The 9,361-nt window shown below is 37.1% G+C and overlaps 1 protein-coding gene across 3 annotated transcripts in view; it reads right to left on the reverse strand.

The window, feature by feature from the left end:
• The window catches only part of arhgap9 (Rho GTPase activating protein 9), a 42,623-nt gene extending 33,502 nt beyond the window's left edge, over positions 1-9,121 (reverse strand). For 2 of the 3 annotated variants that reach the window (XM_087801856.1, XM_087801855.1), the window contains exon 1: positions 8,936-9,121. The gene's annotated coding sequence lies outside the window, so the exon portion shown is untranslated. The remainder of the gene's footprint in view (positions 1-8,935) is intronic. The other variant, XM_087801857.1, reaches the window with a different exon arrangement.
• Between the last annotated feature and the right edge of the window lie 240 nt (positions 9,122-9,361).

Raw genomic sequence — 9,361 nt, forward strand, 5'->3', positions numbered from 1 at the left:
CGGGTTACACATATATTCTGTAGAGTTTATTTATTAGGAGTAAATTAGTTTTTTTTTTATTATTATTTTGGACTCATCCTTAAACTATTGGTATATTGCATATTAATTATAATTATTGTGCTGGGAGAGGTCCCACTGTAGGACGCTGGTGTGACACGTCTTCACCAATGTGCAGGCATCATAAGAATAAATAGTATCAATAAAATAACATATTAAACATTTTTAATTTTTCATATTTTTTGTGTACTTATTTGTAATTGATTTTGCTCAGCGCAAGGTAAGAGTTCAAACATTATCTTTATTATATTCATTATCTTTTTTTTAATATGTGAAAGCTCCCAAAAAAACAACCATGTTTTAACTGTTTTTTTAGTTCGATAGCTCTATATATAATCTAAAGATCTAAGATAGGTTCTCTAATGTAGGCCATCATAACTCTTAGTAATAGACATGTTAACATGGATGTATGCTAACCCAAAACCGACAACACCACCAAGTAGCTGATAACCATAAGATGGTCTTTCCATGTTGGTGCGCTGACTTCCAACCGTCACGCTGCATCAGACTCCTTATTGGTTTCTTCAATGATACTGTAACATCTAAGAGGAACATGCTAGGACCTGACCTAAAATACCACTGCCCGAGTGGCCGTTTGATGCCAGAGACTTATCAAACCTCAGCACATGTACGTCCCGAGTGGGTCGGTGGAGAAATCATAATCCTCCTCATATTCGGTGTGTATGTTCGAAAATTAGCTAGGTTGGAAGTTATATTCGTAACTATGTGAACTTCAAAGGAAGATGGAACCAAGTGGTAGCTGAGAAGCATCAAAGTGCCCGACCACACACTCGCATACACATTACATTCAAGTTGTTTTTATAACATTTCATCAAGAGCAGTGCAATCCTATTTACATGGACAATTCCAAGATTAGCAGTTAGACGAACTAAGGTGAAGATGCCGCTTCACTTATTCACAAACGAGGTGATACATCAGCCAAAATATCAGCCAAGTGTTGCAGGGACATCTTGAAACGCTCACTAGATTCATCTGGAACGCTTGCTAGAAGACAGTTAAAAGATGTAACTATCCCACGGTCAGACTTTGAAGTTGAACAGTTATTCACAGAATTTACGTCAACAAGCTTCGGGGCAGAGTGAGTCGATGGAACGGAAGATTCTTAAATAGATCTGCTTTTAGGGGAACTCGCTAAGCAACGACCGCAACGATAGCAAGTTCTGCAAAAATTATTTTTGAAGCCAGGAAAAAATAAAGAGCTTAATAATAACCTGCATATAGTCATTTGTTATTTTGTCCAGAATCTAGTTCTCTCTTTCATTATATGGAAATAGTGACAACAATAAGCCATTTAATAGCTATTGAAACTATGAAACACCATCTACTAACACATCACTTCTATGAGATACACGAGGCAACTCTAAGATGTTTCTCTTTAAATATTTTAAATAACCACACATCTATTATGGCTGGCAAAGTTAACGATTAAAACACTCCATCTTCATGACTGATCTCAATGAAAAATGAACTACAATATTTGGTTGTTTGTTGTTTTGTTGAGCAAGTATTTCATCGGATTACGATTTTTAATCAATGACAGCAATTAGAATAAATCAATATGTTGGTTAAATGCTACACACTTTAAAAACAATTATACAAAAAAGAAGGATATATTGTGTTGAAAGCTCTGATTTAACCCAACACAATGTTGTTTCTTCCACTTTCTGTCCCGTCTATCAAGATAAACAAAGGTTTCCTGACGTTTCCTTGATCTTGCTCAGCCAACTGTGCCTGGAGGCAAAAGCTCTAAGAATGAGAGGTCATTACTTCCAGCTCAAAGTTGTTGTTTTGAGTTCATAAAACACCTTCAAATATTTACATGTGCAGGGCCAAACCTGCCATCTCACAACATCCCTGCAACTCCACCCCAGGTTTGGAAAGAATTCATTAATTTAAAATGTCTTTATTCAAAAACTGACATGAATAAAATTAGTCAGACATTATCCATAACAAACAGTTTTTTTCATTATGAAAATGGATTACAAGTTAATAAAATGCTTTGAATTTATTTTGCATGGCAGTGCCCAGCATTCATTTATCACTGCCCTCTCTTGAACTCCGTTTTCCTCTTTGTTGGTTTCTAAATCCAAAAGTGACCTGATTTTCTCAGCGACAGAGTTAGTTTGTCAAATTCAAGGTGGCACGGAGTGGCAGTGGATAAAGCCGGAGCTGCTCGAAAGTTATCGCTGGACATTTGATCCTTCAAATTCATTTGAGTTAATGCCAGATTTATTTCTTTTTTTGTTAGACCGGAACCCCGGTTAATTATTCTATTGTTTAAGAGCAGCTAAAATGACTTTCCTAAGAGGTTCACTTCCTAGATAGTGTGCAGGAGGATCCTCATATTCAAACACCAACTCACTGTAACAGTAAAGCAAACTGTAAAGATGAATGACTGGCTGCTGACTCTCCTGCTCACACTTTTATTGAGCTTAAATATTATGTCTGTACACAGATGGCCAAGTGAATCCAGGTCACTTTTGTTTGTCAGTTTTGCAGAGACCTGGAAAAAAGTGCCAATGACGGAACTTAAAACACAACTCATAAACACATACTACTGATCCAAGATTGACGTAGCTCTGGTGGTTTCTTGTTGCTGCCTCAGTGAGTTTACAGCCATAGAATTGGTAAAAAAGGCTAAAGCAAGAGTCAGTTTATGATGGAGAGAGGTTATTTCTTGATTGTACCCATTAATCGAATCATTGAGCCATCAAATCTATACAGTATGTTTTTTTGTATTTATGATAACCCTACAATGAAGATTGAACTTTATATTCTTAGTACGGAAGTTCTAAATGGATTTCAATTAAACATTCAGGAACGGTTCAGAATGGGGGCAATAAACAGATGATGGTGGTATTCTGGATCCAAGGAAGTTTTGAAGGATTTGTCACTGACTTCTACTTGTGTCACTCAACATGTAAAAACACTGAAGATCGTTTAAAAAGGCATTTAATCGAAACATCACTGGTGATTTAATAGTAAGATGATTAAATGATTTTCAAGTATTTTTTTAAAACAAGAGTAAAACCAACAATATAAAGCTTGAAGAATTGGAAGTTGTTTTATTCATTTGACTATTATGTAGTAATGTAATGAGCTCTTTGATATAGGTCTAAGTACCTTTTGATACAAACTATAAAACAAAAACATGTATATACAGTATATTTATTTGGAAAATTTGAATGGAAGTATATCATTGTCATCAGAATTTTGAATGTGTGAAATTAACATTTCAAATGTTCAAACTTATTATATTAGAATATATACAAAGATTTTTTAAATGAATTCAAAAGCCTACGACTTAAACAATATTGAATTTAGAAAAAATGTTTGTATTAATGGAATTATAATATAAACCTCTATGTGTACAAAATACACATTACTTTTACAATTGTTTGAATTCCACAACTCAATTGTAAAACCCCAATATTTAATCATACTTAAAAAACAACAGCATTTCAATTAAACAAAGTTTCAACATTTGAAATGCTAAATTTAACCATTCATTACTCAATATACTTGTCCTTTTTTCTCTGTTCAGCATTTTTCCTTGGTTAAAAAAATCCAGTCAGACTGTAAAAGTTTTTTCTGACTTAATCAATATAAATAAATTAAATAAAACATTTGCTCTACAATGTTAAGAATGTTCTTTATAGTTATTGTTTCAAGTGTGCGTCCATTTATTTCACTCGTATTGATCCGTTGCTCTTTGACTTTAAGTCAGCGGTTCTAAATCTTCTAAATCTTTAATAAACTCTCAACAAGCGAGTTAAGGATTAAGGTATTAATGCTGAAATTAATACTCAAATATATGATTATTTTCTGGGTCTGGAAGCTTGTTGTTGATCAAACTCCTGACCTTCACAACGGCGGCTTTTTATTGTGCCACAAACACTCATTTAGCAAAAGGTTTTTTTACTCCAAATCCAACACGCTGATGCAACTCTCCTCATTCACCACATTCTGGGAGAAGCTCGAGCGTTAACTGCCTTTGCTCAAATATAGCCTCAGCTTCATGGTCAATTCACACACACCCGGGTTGATGGAGCATTCACTTTGTCTATGGATGTAGAGTTCTAACTACCACCCGAGTTATTTCTCGCTCTCCTTCTCCATAAAAGACACGTGCCTGCAGCCAAAACACTCTTTCATCCTCTCAAAGCCATGCATTATTGATGATCAGACCAGAGAGAGACACTGAAACACACAGTGTTTCCCGGTGTGACGGCTGGCTGCCTGTGAGGATATGTGTAAATATATGTGCGCATGTGTGTGTGTGTGTGTGTGTGTGTGTGTGTGTGTTTGGTGATTTGCTGTGCGACTGAAAAAGGTGGGCCGGGGTGGCTCGAAAAAAGGGCTGGCGAGCGATTAGCTATGTAAACTGTGAAGAAGCCAATCGAGAAGCAGACGCCGACATGAAAGCGTGGATTGGCTCCCGGTGGCGACTCTCGTCGTGACAACAACCTCTGTGACCGTCGACCCTCTCCTCTGTCTCCATGTGTGGCTTTCTTTGTTGCTCCTTGCATTTCATATGTGTGATGCCATCATTTCAAGCATTTACTGATGCAATACTTGTGTTTACAATGAACCCTGAAGCCTGCATCGACACACACCACAAACTTCTTCAGAGACTTTCTCATTTCCTCCCTGTTTTTTCACGGAATAAAAACAACAAGGCAGACCAGCCAGTTAGGCTAGGAAGAGCAGGATCGCTCAGGGGCCATTTCAAACTCTTAGAGAATTAAAGCAACACATTTTTAATTAGTTTGTGAGTTACATTGTTGACAAAAGAGTTTGACTTTTTTTTCTTTTTTTTTTATTCTCCTGGAAAAAAAGTAGTTGCAACTACCTTGTTGTTTAGTTGGCGCATCATAAACAATTTAACATTTTCTTTGTTCATTTCTTTGTTATGATTTTTTTTTATGGCCGTCACTCCTTCCATATTTCGTAGCTTCTTCAATGTATTCATTTCTTAATGAAACATTAAAACATAAATTGGAAAAAAAAGTATTCATCTGCCTATAAAAAATACTGTATGTATAAATAATGTGTTGCTTTAAATGTGTCTTGAATTGATCTTGGACCTAGTTTTTTTCTACAAAACTCTCTTTTCTTTAAACTATTTACATCAGAAAATGTGCTTAAGCCCCGCCCACTGAAAATGCTTCATTTTTCTTGATATAAAATCTTGTTTTCCATAGCCACACACACTCTGCTGTGATTGGTCAAGCATCAATGTTTGTCACTATGCGTCACTTATCCCGGAAGTCTCTCCCTCCATGGGACTCGATCTATAAACAAAGCAGGGCTTGATTAACGCTGGCTGGAGGACGAGTGAAGACCATTATTACGTCACAGTGGACTGCGCTCTCATAACCTCTCGTTTGCTTAGATTGAAGACCAGGGAGAACTTTATGAAGTAATAACTTCAAAACATGGTCATGATGCGAGACTTATTGCAAATCCACATAGAATTGGTGGAACCAAATGGTAAGTTTGGACACTATCACAATTATATTTTAGTAATTGTGCCAGACGACATACATAAAGACAAGAGAAAATAAGATTCATAGTAGAAAATAGAATATTGAGGTTTTATGTTGCCCAAAATGAAGTATAATCGTTAATTCAAGTACAGTATATTCGAGACCCTTAAGAAAATATTTGTGTTGTTCAATTGAGTGACAATGGAAGAAAACTGTAGCTTCAAACCACTATTCAGGCTGGTTTTGTTTTAGACGCCTGTGGGAATGCGTGCTGCATTGATGCCTCTAATGAAGAGCACTGAGCCTCATTGATCCGACCGGGATGAGAGTGAGCTGTCAGAAGCTATCAGGACTGTCAGGGACCCACTGAAGCTCAGCGCCACACTGCCCTGCTGCACGGAGGAGCCGCTAGAACACTTGAGATGAGCTAGACCCCAAAATAGAATAAATAAAAACAATTAGGCCTGAATATTGACAAGTTATTGAATTTTTTTTTTTGTTAATGTATTTTTGGATTATTTGGTGTTTCAAGTACAATTTATTAATGCAAGCGGCAGCTGGTGACCGATGACCACCAGCAGGGGAGGGGATTGGAGTGGATTGTTGTTATCCGTAAACACTGCATTTCTCTTTAAGAATGTTTAATCTCCAATATTAATGGTCACTGGCCAGGCTTTGGTGGTGAGGAAACTATCTGAAAAAACTGAGATTAGAAAGAAGAGATTTCACGATTAATACCCTTGAGATTTAAATGTTTGGAGTTAGAAAACATAACATAATCACCATTTTGTTTCATGACATAGGGAATCTAAGAAAAAAAATTGTGTTTGTAACTTCTTGGTGTTTTACAAAAAATGTTGAGCGGACAGTTGGACACCAGATGAATGTAAAATGGCTAAATAAAGAACTTTGCCTCTTGTTGATTCCTTTTGAAGGACACGCAACTATAACAAATACAATGTTCTGCTTTTATGTGACTTTTATCATGTGTTTTGTGGAATAACTCAAATATATTTTTTATATAATTATTGGGATCGGTTAGAAATGGGTTGGTTGATAAGTGATCGGATTCTGGTGGTTTTCTGTTGTTCTAGCTTGATAAAGGAAGGTTTTGAAGGTCTCTTTATTCACGAAGCAACTTTAAATACAAAATAATAATAATAATTTAAAAAAAATTTAATATATATATTTCACAAGACAGAGTATAGAGTTAGGTAAGAATTGCTTTAACACATGGTACAAAAACATGATTAAGACAGAGCTTCTCTCACTGATGGTATAGTCATGTGTTTGAGTCCCGATCTAGAATATTATTTTAGATTTCTTTTGAAACCAAGAAACAACATTCTTGAATCATAGAGGTCACATAATAATTCTCATGAAATGAGGCCATTGGCAGAGGTTTGCAATGTATGAGTCCTTTTCTGAACACCAAATTAGGCCAGGGAGTTTGTGTTGTGTTAATGAGTTGTGTTTTAAGTTCTGTCATTGGTTCCTATATTGTATTGTAAACGGCATAACTAAAAAAAAAAAGGTTTTGTTAGAAAAAGGCTAACTTAGATACACGTTTTCATATAATTCTATAAATTGAGCTTGGCTTGGGTATATATTGACTTTGTGATGTTCTAATTTGCAATGTTTCCTCCTGGCTTACACTCAAGATAGCAAGTCCAACTTTAATCTCGAAATCATTTTTTTCTGTCGTTTTTGGTAAAATCATGCTCCTGGAGTTGCTTTACAACAACATCTAGAATGTAGTTAAAATCATACTCAAGGCATAGAAACACATGAGGGATTAATGGGAATTAAAAACCCAGAGCCCAGATGTGACTGTAGGTGGAAAGACCATACAGTACTTTCATAGTACAATAGCCACAGTTGTTCCTGTTCGGATTATCCGATTGGTCTGATGCTGGATCTATTGATCCACGTGGTGTTTGGTTCAGGATCGGATTAAACGCCTGGGAAAATGGAAATGCAATGTAAAAAGTCATTTTAACATCCGCGGTGTAGCAGTGTCCACTGTGACGTCCAGCAGTGCCATTGTTTAGATGCTGGTTGGATTCCCCGCACGACATTGCATGCATGAAAACTAAAACACACCAAAACACAGGAATAGATATGACGTCAAGCTCAAACTGTAGCCACACACAGAGTCATTCCCTTGATTGCTATAGTATCCTGGAGCAGCAGACTAATCTGACCGCTAACATTCCACAATGTCCAACAGCTGAGTTTCTAAATCTCTCTGTGACACAGCACACAAGTCAGCAGAGCACATTAGTAATTACGGCAAACTTGCATCCTGCTAATACTGCACCGGCACACTTTTAATCAGCAAGGATGCGACTGGAGAGATAATCTTAGTGTCGTCACCGACTGGGAGCAGAGAAGAACAATTTCCCTGCTTCGCGTCGACTTAATAAAAAAAGATTACGAAAGGGCAAATAAATGTACGTCAGCAAGTGTTTTCCTTTAAGCTGGTGGCTGACCAATCTAAACTCAGCCAGCTGACAGCTCATCTGTGTATTTCTGCATCCAGACAAAAAAAAGAAGCCACAGTGAGTGCAGATAAGAAAACCTGCAATAGTTTTTTTTTTCCATAGGAAATGGTTGCAGGGCCTTGGTGAGAAAACCACCACTGCCTCGGCTGAGTTTGTGCAGTTGTGACAACATTAGAGGAGTTGTTGTTTGACAGGGCACGGTTGGAGGAAGAAAAAAAAAGTTGCTCATCTTATTTCCTATGCGGTGCTTGGCCTATTTTCATGACTAAGAGTTCCGGCACAGGTTTGCAGTACAAGCGAAATGAAGATGAGCACAGTGAGAAAGTGCCTTAATGTGCAAAAATGTATCTCAAGTTTAGAATGAGAAAGTTATAGAGAAGAATAACACCACAAATTCAATATTAGCTAGAGGAGCATATAAGAAATACTTACACTATAAAGTGAGAAAACTTCATCGATTAAATAACTAGTAGAATTGAATAGTTCTTAAAGTATAAAATGAGCAACAACTACAATAGTTTCCTAGATGTTGGTGATGTTACTGTTGACACCCAAAGTGTCAAGTGTCTAGTGTACACATCCCAGGTAAGGTAAAAGAAGGTTGTTCTTTAGAATGGTAGACAAGTGAGAAACAACTCCAACTTGGCAGGGTGGAAGAAAAACATAGAAAGATTGTGAAACATGGGTGACAGGTGTTTTAGGGTAAAGGTGTGAACCTGGTCGTAAACATAGCAGATGTTTTATTCTTAACACTGTTTACTGATTATTACAATTTTAAATAAATATATATATATTTTTTTTTGTCACTTTAAAACCATACGCATTAAACAAACCCACGGTGTAAATACTGTAAACTTAATTTACCTTAAAGAGACGAGGATGACAGCTCCGTATTCCTTCGAGGGTGAAGTGTGATGTGTATGTTTGCAGTTATCCGTGTTTGGTCTGTGACACAGCTCATGTGGTAGGCTCGAATCTCTCGGTTTTGTGGTGCGATCGGTCCCACAAGAGCGCTAAAGTTGTCCAGTTTCAGCAAACTGTAACGGGACTGCCTCCTGGCCCTTTAAGCGGATGAACCATAGCAAGTGTTTGGTTTGAGCAAGTCGGTCACGATCTATGTTTTCCATGGAACCGAACAGACGATGGGACGGGCGGTGTTACGTTGCTAATGACGAGACGGTGCCAGAATAGAGCCCCGCTCGTTATTGCTACAACGGTAGACAAAACCAACAAGCTCAAATCTACCACGCTCAGATTTGGAGGATTGTGGGGGATGTAGTATTTACGTGG

This window comes from Callionymus lyra, chromosome 10 (assembly GCF_982586985.1).
Source record: "Callionymus lyra chromosome 10, fCalLyr1.hap1.1, whole genome shotgun sequence".
Taxonomy (NCBI): domain Eukaryota; kingdom Metazoa; phylum Chordata; class Actinopteri; order Syngnathiformes; family Callionymidae; genus Callionymus; species Callionymus lyra.